The following is a 16,319-nucleotide window of genomic DNA, read 5'->3' as shown; positions in this document are numbered from 1 at the left end:
CGTTTCTCCAGCCACTCCCGCGTTTTTCCCAGAAACGGTAGCGTTTTTTCACACACTCCCATAAAACGGCCAGTTTCCGCCCAGAAACACCCACTTCCTGTCAATCACATTATGATCACCAGAACGAAGAAAAAACCTCGTAATGCCGTGAGTAAAATACCTAACTGCATAGCAAATTTACTTGGCGCAGTCGCACTGCGGACATTGCGCATGCGCATTAGCGACTAATCGCTCCGTTGCGATAAAAAAATACAGAGCGAACAACTCGGAATGACCCCCTTTGTTAGCAGTTGGGCAAAACCATGTGCACTGCAGGAAAGGCAGATATAACATGTGCAGAAAGAGTTAGATTTTGGTGTGGTGAGTTAAATCTGCAATCTAAATTGCAGTGTAAAAATAAAGCAGCCAGTATTTACCCTGCGCAGAAACAAAATAACCCACCCAAATCTAACTTTCTCTGCAAATGTTATATCTGCCCCCTGCAGTGCACATGGTTTTGCCCAACTGCTAAAACATTTCCTGCTGCGATCAACTTGGAATTACCCCCAATATTTGCTACATGTAACAGCAGCCACTGTTTTCCCTGCATGTGAAAAATAAATGCAACTGTGCCCCTTGCCTTCCTACGAGCAGGGCCGGATTAAGCCTTGGGGGTGCCCAGGGCACTTTAGATTGGGAGGGTGGGGGGCAGTATATAACATTGTGCATTCCTCCCAATATGACCCACTCCAGGAGGGACAACATGTTCTGTACATGGACAACCCCCTTAATATAGGATTGTAGTCACCTGTGTTAAACTATTTAATTGATTTAAAAAAAAGGTGTTTCCACACAGGTGATTGCAATCATAACTTAAGAAGGAAGTCCAGGTAGAGAGTATTTTGTCCCTCCTAGAATGGGTCATGTTGGGACGTATGGATTGTGTATATTAAATTTAGCCCAATGGTGTATATTAGATTTAAACTTAATAGTTTAATAATTCCTGGGTACTGTTTATAGCTGCACCTAATTGAAAGACAACTATTTTATAAAATGTACTTGTTGTGGAACAAAGACAACTTAAACAACCTTAAAATACACATAGAAAAAAAATCTATAATTTATCTTGTCACATGCCAAAATAGCAGCCACCTCTGTACTACTTACACACTGGGACAGGGCTCAGGAGGACTGTCTGTGTATGTGCCTCTCTCTCTCTCTCTCTTTAGACAAGGGGTGGGGAACCTTTTTTCTACCAAGGGCCATATGGATATTTATAAAATCCTTCGGGGGCCATACAAAAATTCTCAACTTAAAATTTACCCTGCCCCTTAGAGGTACTGAGTGTGCGTGGCCAAAAATAGGTGTGGCCAATTAAAATGGGACGTGATACACATATGCCCCCAATAGTGCAGTGCCAGATCCACAAATGCCCCCCACAGTGCCAGATCCACAAATGCCCCCACAGTGCCAGGTATACAAATGCCCCCCCACCCCACTGTCCTGCTCCATCCGGCGGCATGTCTCAGGGGGCAGGGAGGAGAGCGCGGCTATGTCAGGCGGCGGCGTGTAGGACCTCAAACCAGCCGCCGTTTGTGAGCCAATCAGAGCCCGGGGACCGGCAGCGGCGGCTCCTGATTGCCTGCCGGTCCGCGAGCTCTGATTGGCTCACGAACCGGCGGCTGGTTTGAGATCTTATCTGCCGCTGCTGCCGGACATGTAGCTGCGCTCTCCTCCCTGCTCTGACAGCTGAGACACGTCGCTGCCGGACTGAGCGGCGGCGTGTCTCACTGATACAAGCGGGTGGGCCGGAACAAATGGCTTTGCGGGCCTTATACGGCCCGCGGGCCGGAGGTTCCCCACCCCTGCTATAGACCCTCATTAGACAAGTTACGCAGGACTCCCACCCAGGTGTGGAGGGAGCTGTAAGTGACACAGGGCTCCCACCCTGTGTCACTTACAGCTCTCTCCACCCTCCTATCTCTCCTCTGTTTGGTAAGCTCTGTCTTTAGTTCATGAAATCGAATACTTCTGTGTCTCTGCCTGCACTGCATACTCTCCTGCTCGCATTCTGCCTGTCTGGTTCTGCTGCTGCATAATAAGGAAAGTTAGTGATGTCAGTGTGCTTTGGCTGGGGGGCCCGGGGTACAGTATGCCCTGCATCCCCCCCTTAATCTGGCTATGGCTACAAGGTATGTTCCTGGGCAAATTGATTGTTTCCCCTTCAAACATTGTTTTGTATAACATTGATTTCTCATGAAACTGGGGGCGGTTGTTTGAGTCATCAACAAACTTTTTGTTCTGTGACACACTGGGGCAGATGTATGAAGGAGTGGTAGTGGGATTAGTGGTATCCACACACATTAGGGGCTGTTGATGCCGCTTCACCCCCCACTTATGAAAGAGGGGTGCGTGGCCCACACATCTACTCAATCAGTATGCTATCTCTAAGATAGCGTGCAGATGTGCCACCCAATGTATGAACAGTCAGTGGTACTGACCATTCGGGCAGCTGCAGTATCAATTTCGACAGCTGCAGCTGTGGTTGTTCCATCACCACAGCAGGGACAGCTCATGTCACTCCGGCACCCCAGGTATTAATACATACCTGCTTCGCCTCTGTAAAGACGAGAAGCTGCATAATGCGTGCCAATATAATGCAGATGCCTCTCTTTCACCTGACTGACCAATCAATCAACATCAGCTCAGTCAGTCTCTCTGCTGCTGACTGCTCCTCCCCGTCCTCAGCCGGAACATCCATCAGTCACTGGTGGAGATGTATCAGACCTTGGAGAGAGCGAAAGTACCAACCAGCCTGTTCTAACTGCCATTTTACAGGCTGTAGTTGAAAAATGACAGAAGCTGATTGGTTGATACTTTTCTCTCTTTAATTTCTCATACGTCCTAGAGGATGCTGGGGACTCCATAAGGACCATGGGGTATAGACGGGATCCGCAGGAGACATGGGCACACTATAAGACTTTGAATGGGTGTGAACTGGCTCCTCCCTCTATGCCCCTCCTCCAGACCTCAGTTAGATTCTGTGCCCAGGAGAGACTGGACACACACTAGGGGAGCTCTACTGAGTTTCTCTGAAAGACTTATGTTAGGTTTTTTATTTTCGGGGAGACCTGCTGGCTACAGGCTCTCGGCTTCGTGGGACTGAGGGGAGAGAAGTCAGACCTACTTCTTCTGAGTTAAGGGCTCTGCTTCTTAGGCTACTGGACACCATTAGCTCCAGAGGGTTCGATCACTTGGTGCGCCTAGCTGCTTGTTCCCGGAGCCGCGCCGTCACCCCCCTCACAGAAGCCAGAAGTAAGAAGCCGGGTGAGTATTAGAAGAACAGAAGACTTCAGTGACGGAGGAAGACTTCAGAGTCTCAGAGGTACCGCGCAGCGGTCGCGCTGCGCGCCATTGCCCCCACACACCACCGGCTTTACAAGGGTGCAGGGAGCAGGGGGGGCGCCATGGGCAGCAATATACCTCTCCTTAAGCCTGGCTAAACATGTGGGGGGGCGCCCTGGGCAGCAATATACCTCTACTTAAGCCTGGCTAAACATGTATACAGTGCATAGGCACTGTATACGAACCCCTGCCAGCATAAAAGGATAAAATAATAGCGGGGCTGAAGCGCGCCGAGAAGGGGCGTGGCTTAGCCCTCACAACATGATACGGCGCCATTTTCTCCACGGTTGCCGCCAAAGCAATGTGTACAGTGTAAACGAAGGGGGGGCACAGTGATTAGTGCAATTAAATATAGAATGAAATATAGCACTATAAACTTAGATAATGGGCATGTAATCATTGAGTTGTGCATATATGTCTGTGTTTTCCCTGTCAGATATACCCACTATGGCTTTTTAGTGCATGTGTCGACATGTGTGAGTGCTATGTCGCAAACAGCTATGGGAATCTGTCGGCATCGCCGACTCCTGTTGATACTTGATTCAGTAGATGCAGTGTCAGCAGGTCGGTAGTTGTATGCTTTTCAAAAGTAAACACTGTAGGGGAGACACAGTAGTATGTGGGTGACCCTGTCGGCACCAACTGTTATTACTGGGTGTAAATTAACATGCTGTAACTAACCTGTATATATTTTTATATGTATATGTATGGTACTGTTCCATGGACCTGTAGCTCGAGCACAGACATGGTAGTATTTGGGTGGAAGGGAGATTAAAATTATATATGTATACTTCCCTCGGACCCCTCGGGTCGCAAGAATGTTATTTTGCCTGGTTACTACTCCCTTCTGTCGATGAATACTAGGTTTTCTGTTGACCATAAGGTTTCCTGGTTAGATCCACAACTTGGGCATTCAGTACATGGGCCCTCATTCCGAGTTGTTCGCTCGCTAGCTGCTTTTAGCAGCATTGCACACGCTAAGCCGCCGCCCTCTGGGAGTGTATCTTAGCTTAGCAGAATTGCGATCGAAAGATTAGCAGAATTGCGATTAGAAATTTCTTAGCAGTTTCTGAGTAGCTCGAGACTTACGCAGCCACTGCGATCAGTTCAGTCAGTTTCGTTCCTTGTTTGACGTCACAAACACACCCAGCGTTCGCCCAGACACTCCCGCGTTTTTCCCAGAAACGCCAGCGTTTTTTCGCACACTCCCAGAAAACGGACAGTTTCCGCCCAGAAACACCCTCTTCCTGTCAATCACACTCCGATCACCAGAACGATGAAAAATCCTCGTTATGCCGTGAGTAAAATACCTAACTTTTGTGTAAAATAACTAAGCGCATGCGCTCTGCGTACCTTGCGCATGCGCAGTAAGCAACTAATCGCAATATAGCGAAAATCGGCAACGAGCGAACAACTCGGAATGACCCCCATGGTCATACACACTCAGAACACATTTATGTCACTAGGGACCCGACGGTTCCGGACAATCTGATTATATGTATTATATATATATATATATATATATATATTTATAGAATATGTGTGTATATGTTTATTACAATATGTATATTCATATTACGATTTCTAATGAATGCTGAAGTAAAAGTATTCCTTCTCATGTGCTGGTCGCTCTGTTGATAAAGCTCTAGGTCGGCCGTGACGAGTTGGTCTCAGATCCTCACGAGTAGTCCGAGTGTTTATTCTTTTCCCGCCGCGGATAGAATACTGTGAAAGTCAACTCCTGGTCGGCACGGGGCCCTGTCACAAAGGATCGTATACAGGAAGCTAAGTGATATTTTATTTATATGCTTTGAAGTTATTTGCATTACATGCGCATGGGGCAGTGTTTGTATTTGGAAAGGCATCCGATAGAATTACCCTAGAGAGAGAGGGGATGTTTCTTATGTTGGTTCTTCTCTATAACATTGCGGCTGGCTGCCGTGCGTATACAGGAGGTGTGGCCGGGGAAATGCTGAGGCTGACTCCGAGAGATACTGGAGTTTTTCTTCCCCCTGTGACGGTTTACCGCTGTTTGGGGATGCCTCAGTTAAGTCACTCTCGGCGGATACCACTGGTAAGTCTACCTTCGTGAGTTAGATTCCCTCACAACTGTTGGTGACGCATTCTTTTGTGGGATGCAGTCATGTTAACCGGTTCGATACCGTTCTTTTTTTCCTTTTCGGGTAGATAGTGGAAGGTGAAAAGGTAAGAGCTCTGCAGCCTTGTTCGGTTCGCAGAAGCGGATATTCTCTTCTGTTTTTACCACATCCACCGCATGTCGCTGGGTCTATCTGGCTGAAGCCCACACCAGTGGGAACTCGTCTAAGGCTCTTCCGTCAGTCCGGGAATGGACCTAGACCTGGGAGTTAATAATAGAATCCAAAGGGGATCATACTGGAGTTTACAGATGATTCCCCTCATTGATTTTTTAAATAGATCTTACCGATTCCCCTCTGGAAGGGGAGGTAGTACGCGACGCCATACCAGAGTTGCGTCAGGTTCAGGACTTTGTCCTGCTGTCCCTGTTAAAAAAAAACAAAAAAAACAACAACATTTCTACTTACGAAGTTGAACTACGGGATGGAATCTCTAAGGCCAGGGAGCTCCAGCACGTAAAGGTAGAAAAAGGGTTTAAATGCGTTTTTCTCAACATTCAGCCTGCCTGGGTTGATATCCAGGATTGTCTTTGCCATTTCACCGGAGTGTTGGCAGTATGATGATTTTCTTTCAATAGTTAGAGCCATTGTTATTTTGTACTGAGACGCTCTCCTGATTACGGCGAGGTCAAGAAACAAGTGGTTAAAATCGTTGTTTCTCTCTGACTGTTCTTCAACACAGGGAATGGCTGTTGTTCCCAATGACGCGGATGTCGGAGGTGGGTATCAGAGTAGATACTGAACGGTTGAGGTTCTGTGTTTTCCTGTGGAAAGAGGTCTGAGGATCCAGAGTCGGATCAGATTTGCAGTGACAATCCATCAATATGTTCCGTTGATGAAGAAGATGGGTGCGGCCTAAGAGGCCTGTTCGGTGAGCAGGTCAAATGCCAGAGTGGTTTTCACGGGACCAATTGGAAATGTGGTCCGGGTCTTACCTGCACATGCACCGGAATATAATCCTAATAGCCAGGATATCGCTCCTGTGGTGTCTGCACAGTCTAACTTCCTAGAAGGACAAAGGTTCGGGATCCAAGATTAGATCCTGGTGTCCATGCATGCAGATCTCCGAGGCTGGGGAGCAGTCTTTCCAAGGGAAGTATTTCCAGAGGAAAAGGTCAAGCTGGGAAGCTTGTCTGCAATAAGCTTTCTTGAATTAAGAGCTATTTTCAACGAACACATTCTTCGTGATCTGCCCGTGTTAATTCTGTCGGACGACTTGACAGCAGTGGTGTAAGTAAGCCGCTAGGGCGGAACAAGGAGCAAAGTGGCAATGGCAGAAGCCGAAAAAGTTTTCCGCTGGGCGGAAAGACAGGTAAACGCTATAGTAGCAGTCTTCGTCCCGGATGTAGACGACGGAGAAATGAATTTCCTCTGCAGACACGATCTCCATCCGGGAGAAATACAGTCGTCATCGAGAAGTTTTCACAAAGTGACAAGTCTTTGAGGAGTGCCTCAATTGGACATGTTGGCGTCTCGCCTCAACAAGAGACCTCAGGGATATTGTTCCAGATCAGGGGACACTCAAGCTATGGACGCCCTCGTGACACCTTGGGTGTTTTCAGTCGGTCTATGTGTCCCCTCCGCTTTCACTCTTTCAGAAGGTGATAAACGTAAGAAGAACTAAGGTTCAGGCGATACTCATTGTTCCGGTCTAGCCAAGGAGGGCTTGGTATCCAGTTCTTCAAGATTTACTCATAGAAGATCCCTGGCCTCTTCCTCTACGTGAGGATCTGTTACAGCAAGATCCGAGCGTGTATCAAGACTTACTGCGGCTGCGTTTGACGGCGTGGCGGTTAAATGCCATATCCTAGCCCGAAAGGGTATTCCCTATGAAGTCGTTTTCCACACTTCTTCAGGCTAGAAAAGAAGTAACTGCAAAGCCTTACCACCGTATTTGGCGTAAGTATGTGTCTTGGTGTGAATCCAAGAAGGCTCCTACGGAAGACTTTCAGCTGGGTCGTTCTTCTCCATTCTTGGCAAGCAGGTGTGGAGGCAGGCCTAAAGTTAGGCTCCATTTCAGTCCAGTTTTGGCCTTATAAATTTTCTTTAAAAAAATAATAATTTGGCCACCTTTCCGGAAGTTCAGACTTTCGTGAAAGGAGTACTGCACATCCAACCTCCAATTGTGCCCCATTGGCACCGTGGGACCTTGACATGGTGTTGCGGTTTCTTGTGTCACGCTGATTGGAACCTTTATGAAAGGTTGTGTTAAAATTTCTCTTTTGGAGAGTGGTCATGCTATTGACCTTGGCTTCCGCAAGGCGGGTGTCGGAAGTAGCGGCTTTGTCTCACAAGCGCCCCTGTGTGATCTTCCATGTGGATAGAGCGGAATTGAGAACTCGGATAACAGTTCTGCCAAAAGTGGTTTCTGTGTTTCGCAGAAACCAGCCTATTTTGATGCCTGTGGTTACTTATGCATTGGCTGATTCAAAGTCTCTCGATGAAGTCAGGGCTTTGAATATTTAGATCGCCATTTTGGCTCTGATTTGGGAAACAGAGGTTCTGTTTGTCCGGTATGCTCCCAGCATGTTTGGGGCGCCTGAGGCTATGCAGTCTGTTACACGCTGGATCTATGTTACAATTCGGCGTGCTCGTTCCACGGCTGGATTGCCATTACCGAAGTCGGTGGAAACCCATTCTACTAGGTAGGTGGGCTCTTCTTGGGAGGATGCCCGAGGAGTCTCGGCGATTCAACTTTGCCGAGCGGCTACTTGGTCAGGTTCAAACACTTTTGCTGTGCTCTACAAGTTTGATACCCTGGCTGATGGGGACCTTTTGTTTGCTCAATGGGTGCTGCAGAGAAGTCCACACTCTCCCGCCCGGTCTGGAGCTTTGGTAAACCCCATGGTCCTTACGGAGTCCCCAGCATCCTCTAGGACGTAAGAGAAAATAGGATTTTAATACCTACCGGTAAATCCTTTTCTCTTAGTCCATAGAGGATGCTGGGCGCCCGTCCCAGTGCGTACTGTGTCTGCAGTTATTGGTTATGGTTACACTCTTGTGGTGTTTCTTTTCTGTCAGGCTGTTGCTGACGTTGTACATGCCTTGGCATGCGATATCCTATTATTGATTGGGTTGACACACAGGGTGTGTTACATATTTTATCAGCATGTGGCTGTGTATTTTTTCATGCCGTTGGCTGGTGTTCTATTGAATGCCACGTTCTGCGGTATGTTCGTGGTGTGAGCTGGTATGACACTCACCGTGTTTAAACAATAAATTCTTTCCTCGAAATGTCCGTCTCCCTGGGCACAGTTTTCTAACTGAGGTCTGGAGGAGGGGCATAGAGGGAGGAGCCAGTTCACACCCATTCAAAGTCTTATAGTGTGCCCATGTCTCCTGCGGATCCCGTCTATACCCCATGGTCCTTACGGAGTCCCCAGCATCCTCTACGGACTAAGAGAAAAGGATCCTATTTTTTGATACATTTCCCCCAGTACAAAGACCTGCTGTTGAGTCTCTGGCTGAGAGTAGCCACACTTGCCTGGCACCCATGGCTTTTTGCAGTGAAATTCAATGGGGGATATTCAATTGTTTGAAAAGTCAATTGGGTGTCTGTTTTTTCCCCATTTAATAGACAGGAAAAAACATACACCCAACCAACTTTTCAAACATTTGAATTCCCCCCCCCCCCCATAGAATTGGACGGCACATAAGAACCACTTAGCCCATCTAGTATCCCTTACCTAACCCTGGACTGATAGAGCTAGATAACACATTTATTGGCAAGCTGCTCAGTCAGATTGTGATGTCACTCAGGTGCTGAAATGGAGGGGTAATTCTGAGTAAGAAAAAACATTTTGCTATCCCTAATGCACACTGAGTGAAAAATAACACTACATACTGGCCCTCATTCCGAGTAGATCGCTCGCTAGCTACTTTTTTGCAGCCATGCAAATGGATAGTCGCCGCCCACAGGGGAGTGTATTTTTGCTTTACAAGTGTGCGATCACGTGCAGCCGAGCGGGACGAAAACGTTTTTTTCAGTTTCTGAGTAGCTCTGAACTTACTCATGACAAATGACTTCAGCCTGTCTGGTCCCGGAATTGACGTCAGACACCCGCCCTGCAAACGCCTGGACACACCTGCATTTTCCCTACCACTCCCAGAAAACAGTCAGTTGACACCCATAAAAGTCCTCTTTCTGTCAATCTCCTTGCGAACGGCTGTGCGACTGGAATCGTCGCTAGAAGCATTGCACAGCAACAATGCTGTTTGTACCCGTACTATGCGCCTGCGCATTGCGGTGCATACGCATGCACAGTAGTAACCTGATTGCTGCGCTGCGAAAATCTGCAGCGTGCGATTAACTCTGAATGACCCCCAATATCAGATAATGCAGAGATCTTGGTTGCATATATCTGCAGATATAGGGCTACGACCTCAGGCCAAACACCAAGGCATCTCTGTCACTGAGGGTACCTAATACTAGGTATGGGTCCAGGGAGCATCATGTCGGCACAGGCTGGCCACTCCAGGGCATCACACGGGTGAAAATTAGTAAGAGTTAATAAGAAGCACATAAGTGCTATGTAAGTGAGGTGTGGTTAAAATACTACAAAAATATATAAAAAGTGATAGGGAAAAACATAAGTGTTAACAAAGGTTGTGCCGACCTAAAGCAGCCCAGCCACGCCAGCACAGGGGGAACCGCACCCAAACCCACCCATAAATAATTACAAATATTTCTGCTGCGGGGTACACTGGGCTCCACAAGGATAGACATTGGGGGTGTAGAGTAGGATCTTGATCTGAGGCATCAACAGGCTCAAAGCTTTGACTGTTCCCAGAATGCACAGCGCCGCCTCCTCTATAACCCCGCCTCCCTGCACAGGAGCTCAGTTTTGTAGTTGGTGCCGCAGATAGCAGGCACATAACAGAGGGGCTGCTCCAGGCAGCCCTAAGAAGAGCTTTTTTTGAAGAAAAAAGTGAAGACTTCAAGGGCAGCAGCGGTGGTAAATGTCAGAAGACATTCACTGCTGCAGCTCCAGCTCTCCCCAGCGGCGCTGTACACTCCCGAGCACTGGTTGCCGGGTAACTAACAGCAGGAGGCTCCGGATTTCTTCACGTCAGGCACACACGACGGGGGCTCTCCGGGATCCAGTCTTTATCGCGATCCGGCGCGGTCAGTGGGAGGCGGGCCGCGCGCGCTGGCGGTGGACACTGTGGCAGTACAGGCGATCCCACTAGATCACCAGGGCATGGGTGCAGGTCAGGTTTTCTCTCTAAACCATTTTCAGTAGCCCACAGTACCCGGTGGTTTTGCCAGCACGGGGATAAGGCTTAGACCTGAAGCCCCAGCCCCAGGGCGCCATTTCCTGCAAATGTTCCCGCCCTGGAGCTGCTTATCTGTCTATCCCTCACTCCCTGTCAGTGTCTGGGCGCCATTATCTCTCAGCTTCACTGTTCCTGGGACTGCTTGGGCAAATCCTCCTGTGTACAGCCGCCTGGTTGTCAGTGCTGTGACTTTACATGACACTTAAGTATTCTACCTGCCTTTTTAGACAGTGCTAGTTAAGAAAGAGTGCATTTAGTCAGGGTTTTCTAGTACAATTACCCTGTGATATACATCCAGTTCTTACTGTGTAGTGTTATATCTATTGACTGTATAGCTATATATATATATATATATATATATATATATAAGCTAGTCCAGTGCAGTATTATTGTTAGTAATAACCTCTGCATTGTACAAACTGTGACTATCTGTGTGTGCATTAGATAGCTGAGTGGTATCCATTTCGTGTCTTTCACTCAACTTGCTATCCCTATATTCTATAACCTGAGGGGGCTTGGTGTGTCAGGTTTTATATTGATATAGGATTTTCACAAAGATATACTTTAATACGTATTTCTCTGACGTCCTAGTGGATGCTGGGTACTCCATAAGGACCATGGGGGGGTATAGACGGGCTCCGCAGGAGACTGGGCACTCTTAAAAGAAAGATTAGGTACTATATCTGGTGTGCACTGGCTCCTCCCTCTATGCCCCTCCTCCAGACCTCAGTTAGTATCTGTGCCCGGCCAGAGCTGGATGCACCCTAGGGGCACTCCTGAGCTTCCTAGAAAATAAAGTATTTGTTAGGTTTTTTATTTTCAGTGAGATCTGCTGGCAACAGACTCACTGCTACGTGGGACTGAGGGGAGAGAAGCGAACCTACCTGCTTGCAGCTAGCTTGGGCTTCTAAGGCTACTGGACACCATTAGCTCCAGGGGGATCGAACACAGGCCCAGTCCTCGGTCGTCCGGAGCCGCGCCGCCGTCCCCCTTGCAGAGCCAGAAAAACGAAGAGAAGTTGAAAATCGGCGGCTGAAGACTCCGGTCTTCATTAAGGTAGCGCACAGCACTGCAGCTGTGCGCCATTGCTCCCACAGCACACCACACACTCCGGTCACTGATGGGTGCAGGGCGCTGGGGGGGGGGGGCGCCCTGGGCAGCAATTAGATTACCTTACTTGGCGAAAAGCACATAATACAGTCTGATAAACTGTATATGTGCATTAACCCCCGCCATTAAAGTACATAAAAGGACAGAAGCCCGCCGCTGAGGGGGCCGGGCCTTCTTCCTCAGCACACCGGCGCCATTTTCTCTTCACAGCTCAGCTGGAAGGAAGCTCCCCAGGCTCTCCCCTGCAGTATCGTGGTACACAAAGGGTAAAAAAGAGAGGGGGGGGCACATAAATTTAGGCGCAAAACTGTGTATATAAGCTGCTGTAGGGGAAAAATCACTCAGTATAGTGTACATCCCTGTATTATATAGCGCTGTGGTGTGTGCTGGCATACTCTCTCTCTGTCTCTCCAAAGGGCCTGGTGGGGGAACTGTCTTCAAATAGAGCATCCCCTGTGTGTGTGGTGTGTCGGTACGCATGTGTCGACATGTCTGAGGTAAAAGGCTCCTCTAAGGAGGTGATAGAGCGGATATGTGTGTGGGAGGGTGTCTCCGTCGACAACGCCGACACCTGTTTGGATATGTGTAAGTGCTGAGGTAAAATTATTGCACAAAAGGTTTGGGAACAGAAAGGAAATCTACCCTGGTCTGTCCCTATGTCACAGAGTCCTTCAGAGTCTCTCTATGTTCACTATCCAAAATAACAAAGTATCGACACAGAGTTTAATTCCACTGTCGACTACGATAATGCAAAGTTACAGCCAAGAGGGCTAAAAGATATTCAATATATGATTATTGGAATAAAAGATGATTTGCATATCACTGATAACAAATGTGAATGGAACAGAGAATAGCGCTTGGTGGAGACCGAAGCAGCCTGGGTGTATTCTGGTGACTCCCAATCACCTAAATGGCTAATGGACAACAGATATTTGCTGAGTACACAGTTGGCGCTCCCACCCTTTGAACAAATGTCACGTCGAAATCTTGATAAATAGTCCCAAAATAAGTCCTATGTTTCACCTGTAGGATTCTTCTTTCTAAATGTTCTTCTCCAGAAATTAATTCAAGATTTTTCTTGTATGGAGATATTCGTCATAGAGAGAAGAAATACCACATATAGGGGTCTATTTACTAAGTCTTGGATTGAGATAAAGTGGACGGAGATAAAGCACCAACCAATCAGCTCCTAACTACCATGTCACAGGTTGGGTTTGAAAAATGACAGTTAGGAGTTGATTTGCTGGTACTTTATATCTGTCCACTTTATCCCATCAAGGCTTAGTAAATAGACCCCATAGTGTAGTAATTTGAATAAAAAGTGGGTTTATTAAAGTGCATAAAATTCTCGTATCCAATAAAAGTGGCAGATTCACATTATAATAAAATTAAGAGTAAAATTGGAAGGTTCCGGAATTCCTCCCTCCTCCCTTCACGCAAAACACCGGCCGCAGGACCTGGTAGGGTTCTCCTATTATTCAAAATGCAGGTAGATGGATCATTCAGTGCCGCCAACGCGTTTCGAGTTGTATGTAACTCTTCCTCAGGGCAGAATCTGCCCTTTAATAAACCCACTTTTTATTCAAATTACTACACTATATGTGGTATTTCTTCTCTCTATGACGAATATCTCCATACAAGGAAAATCTTGAATTAATTTCTGGAGAAGAACATTTAGAAAGAAGAATCCTACAAGTGAAACATAGGACTTATTTTGGGACTATTTATCAAGATTTCGACGTGACTTTTGTTCAAAGGGTGGGAGCGCCAACGGTGTACTCAGCAAATATCTGCATTTCACTGATGACTCATCTGTCCCTGACACGAGAGTACACATGTTAAGGGGAAGAATGCTGAGGTAAATTTCCCTCCTCTCATGAGGAAAAAGAGCGGGAATCTCCAGACAAGAGACGGTAGCTTCCCACAAGAGAATTCTCAGGCTGTATCCTTTCCCCACTAGGGCCAGGATGTGTTGAGAATCTTCCCCTTGGGTGTCCTGTTTGCACTAGCTATTCTGAGGGATCCTGCAGATAGTGTGCACATTCTAGTATACTACCCAGACCGGCGATTGTGTCTGCATGGGTTTATAGCGCTGTGGCAGCGTGGACAGGTACCTTATCAGCAGAGATTGAGACCCTAGTAGGCATATAAATATTTTAAGATGCTGTCTTAAGTGATAGATATATAATATAAAGCATGCCCAAAGGGACATGAGTATACTGGGTCCTAGAGACAAAAGCTATGTCGATTTCTGCTTGACGTGTCCTGTAGAATATACATTGGACAGATGATGCCGACTTAAGAGGCATATGGAAGGCTGAGGATTGTGTGGAGAAAGGTTAGTCACCATATCTCTCCTTTATCTCTGCTAGTGCTGACTACACTGCGCAGGGGTTTGGGTAAGAGGTATTGTGCTGCTGCCAATTGTACTGTGTTACCTGATACTGCAAGTTATATCATGTCTGCTTCTGAGGGTAACGGTTCTGGGGCTGAACACACTGCCGGTGTTGCTGAAGCCACAGATCCCTATGAGGAGAATATAGCAGCTGTGGGCTCTGGTTCTGGGGGCTCCTTGCCCCCCAGTGGGACTGTGGCAACGGAGGTACATAATGACCCACCGTAGGCCGCTTTTTCCACGCTTCTACATACGCTAGTTAATAAACTAACACCCCCTATGGGACCCCCTATACCGGTACAACCGTATGTGGTCCCTGCAGCTAACCCGCCGTGGGTGGACGATTTATCTGCCCAATTAAAGAAGTTGAACCAGTCCCTGACTACTAAAAAGTCTGACCATCGCTCGCCTAAGTCCAAGGGGTCCTCTAAGCGAGCGCTTGTCTCCTCACAATCCACTGCTGTCACTGACACCTCGTCTGACGAAGACGGCACTTAGTTATATTGTGTGGAACCGCACTAGTCAAACAATAGAATTAAATGCTGAGATAGTTATATAATAATATAATGATAAACCAACATGCAGACAGTTAACAAGTGATTCTTAAACTGTTAATGATTGGCGGTGCTCCCAGGAATTTTGTAGGTGAACTACAATTTGGAGAAGAAGGAGAAAAAGACAAAAAAAACCTTTTTTGGGGAGCACTCATTTGTAATAAACGAAATAATATGTGTGATAATAGATATTAAAACGTAACTTTTAATCAATCCTTGAATAAAGAAACTTTTGAACAAGAAGTTGGGACTCGTGTCTGTTATGATTAATATGTAGAAAAAATCTTATTTAACCTTTTTAACAAATGAGGTACAAGATAAATGAAATAAAAAGGGTGAAAATATCAAAGGGATAGTGGAGGATACCGAATGGTTTCTTAAGGTCCCGGGTATCCAAGAAATCACTGTATATGCCTAAGTTATGGATATCAATGATAGATATATATGCATATATGCTAACTGGATAAGGTTTGTAAAAATGGAGCTCAGGATGGATGTAATGAGAGTGGGGCGAAAAGAGTATTTAGATTTCCCTTGATGGGAGGAGGGGGGGAGAAAGGAACAGGGAGAGAAAAAAGAAAAGAGAAAAAGGGGGGGGGGAGGGAAAGGGAAGTAGGATTGGGACGGAGAGTAGAGGCCCACTGCACCTGGTATTCTCAGGAAGTTGCCCGTCCTGATACTGGCCAGGCCATGCCTGCTATGCTTCCGAGATCGGTCAAGATCGGGCGTATTCAGGGTAGTATGGCAGTGGGCCTAGGATGGAGGACAAGAGAGAAAAGAGGAAGAGGAGAGAAAAAGAAAAAGATCACCGCGAAATCTGTACTCTAATGAGTCAGTACCATAATAGTCTGAAATGTTTTTCCAAATAAGAGAGTGTGTGGAATAAATTCAGAATTGAGGGCAGCTCTTTTCCTTAAAAATGGCCCACTGCACCTGGTATTCTCAGGAGGTTCCCCTTCCTAATACTGACCAGGCCATATCTGCTTGGCTTCCGAGATCGGACAAGATCGGGCGTATTCAGGGTAGTATGGCCGTGGGCCGTTTGAATAAAGGAAAAGATAAGGATAAGTCACACTCTACTTATTGTACTTAGCATAAATCTAGACTAAAATTAGTCCGAGGTATTTCCAGAAAAGAGTGTGCGGTGAGAAAAATAGAGAGAAAAAAGGGAAATCTTAAAGTAAAAAATAATTACTGAGTGAGAATATGAAAAAATGCACTCACAATGAAATATGTTGTGTAAATAGCAAATTCTGCACACACAGTATATTAAGAGCTCAAGGCTGGCTCACAGATAATTGCACCACAGCAATAATAATAGAAGCACCAAAGTATGTGCACTGTTATTTGTTCCATCAATAAGGAGCAGAAAAAGGGGAATCAGGAAGATATAAGTTTAGAGCTCAAGGCTGGCTCGCATGAAAAATCACTTAAATCATATAG

At 46.7% G+C, this 16,319-nt stretch overlaps 1 pseudogene; it reads right to left on the bottom strand.

The window, feature by feature from the left end:
* Positions 1-15,797: 15,797 nt before the first annotated feature.
* On the bottom strand, positions 15,798-15,915 carry LOC134930115 (5S ribosomal RNA; annotated as a pseudogene).
* Positions 15,916-16,319: the final 404 nt, after the last annotated feature.

The sequence above is a fragment of the Pseudophryne corroboree genome, chromosome 5 (assembly GCF_028390025.1).
Source record: "Pseudophryne corroboree isolate aPseCor3 chromosome 5, aPseCor3.hap2, whole genome shotgun sequence".
In the NCBI taxonomy this organism is placed as follows: Eukaryota; Metazoa; Chordata; class Amphibia; order Anura; family Myobatrachidae; genus Pseudophryne; species Pseudophryne corroboree.
The sequence above is the reverse complement of the archived record's forward strand: the minus strand, read 5'-3'. Positions and strand labels throughout refer to the sequence as shown.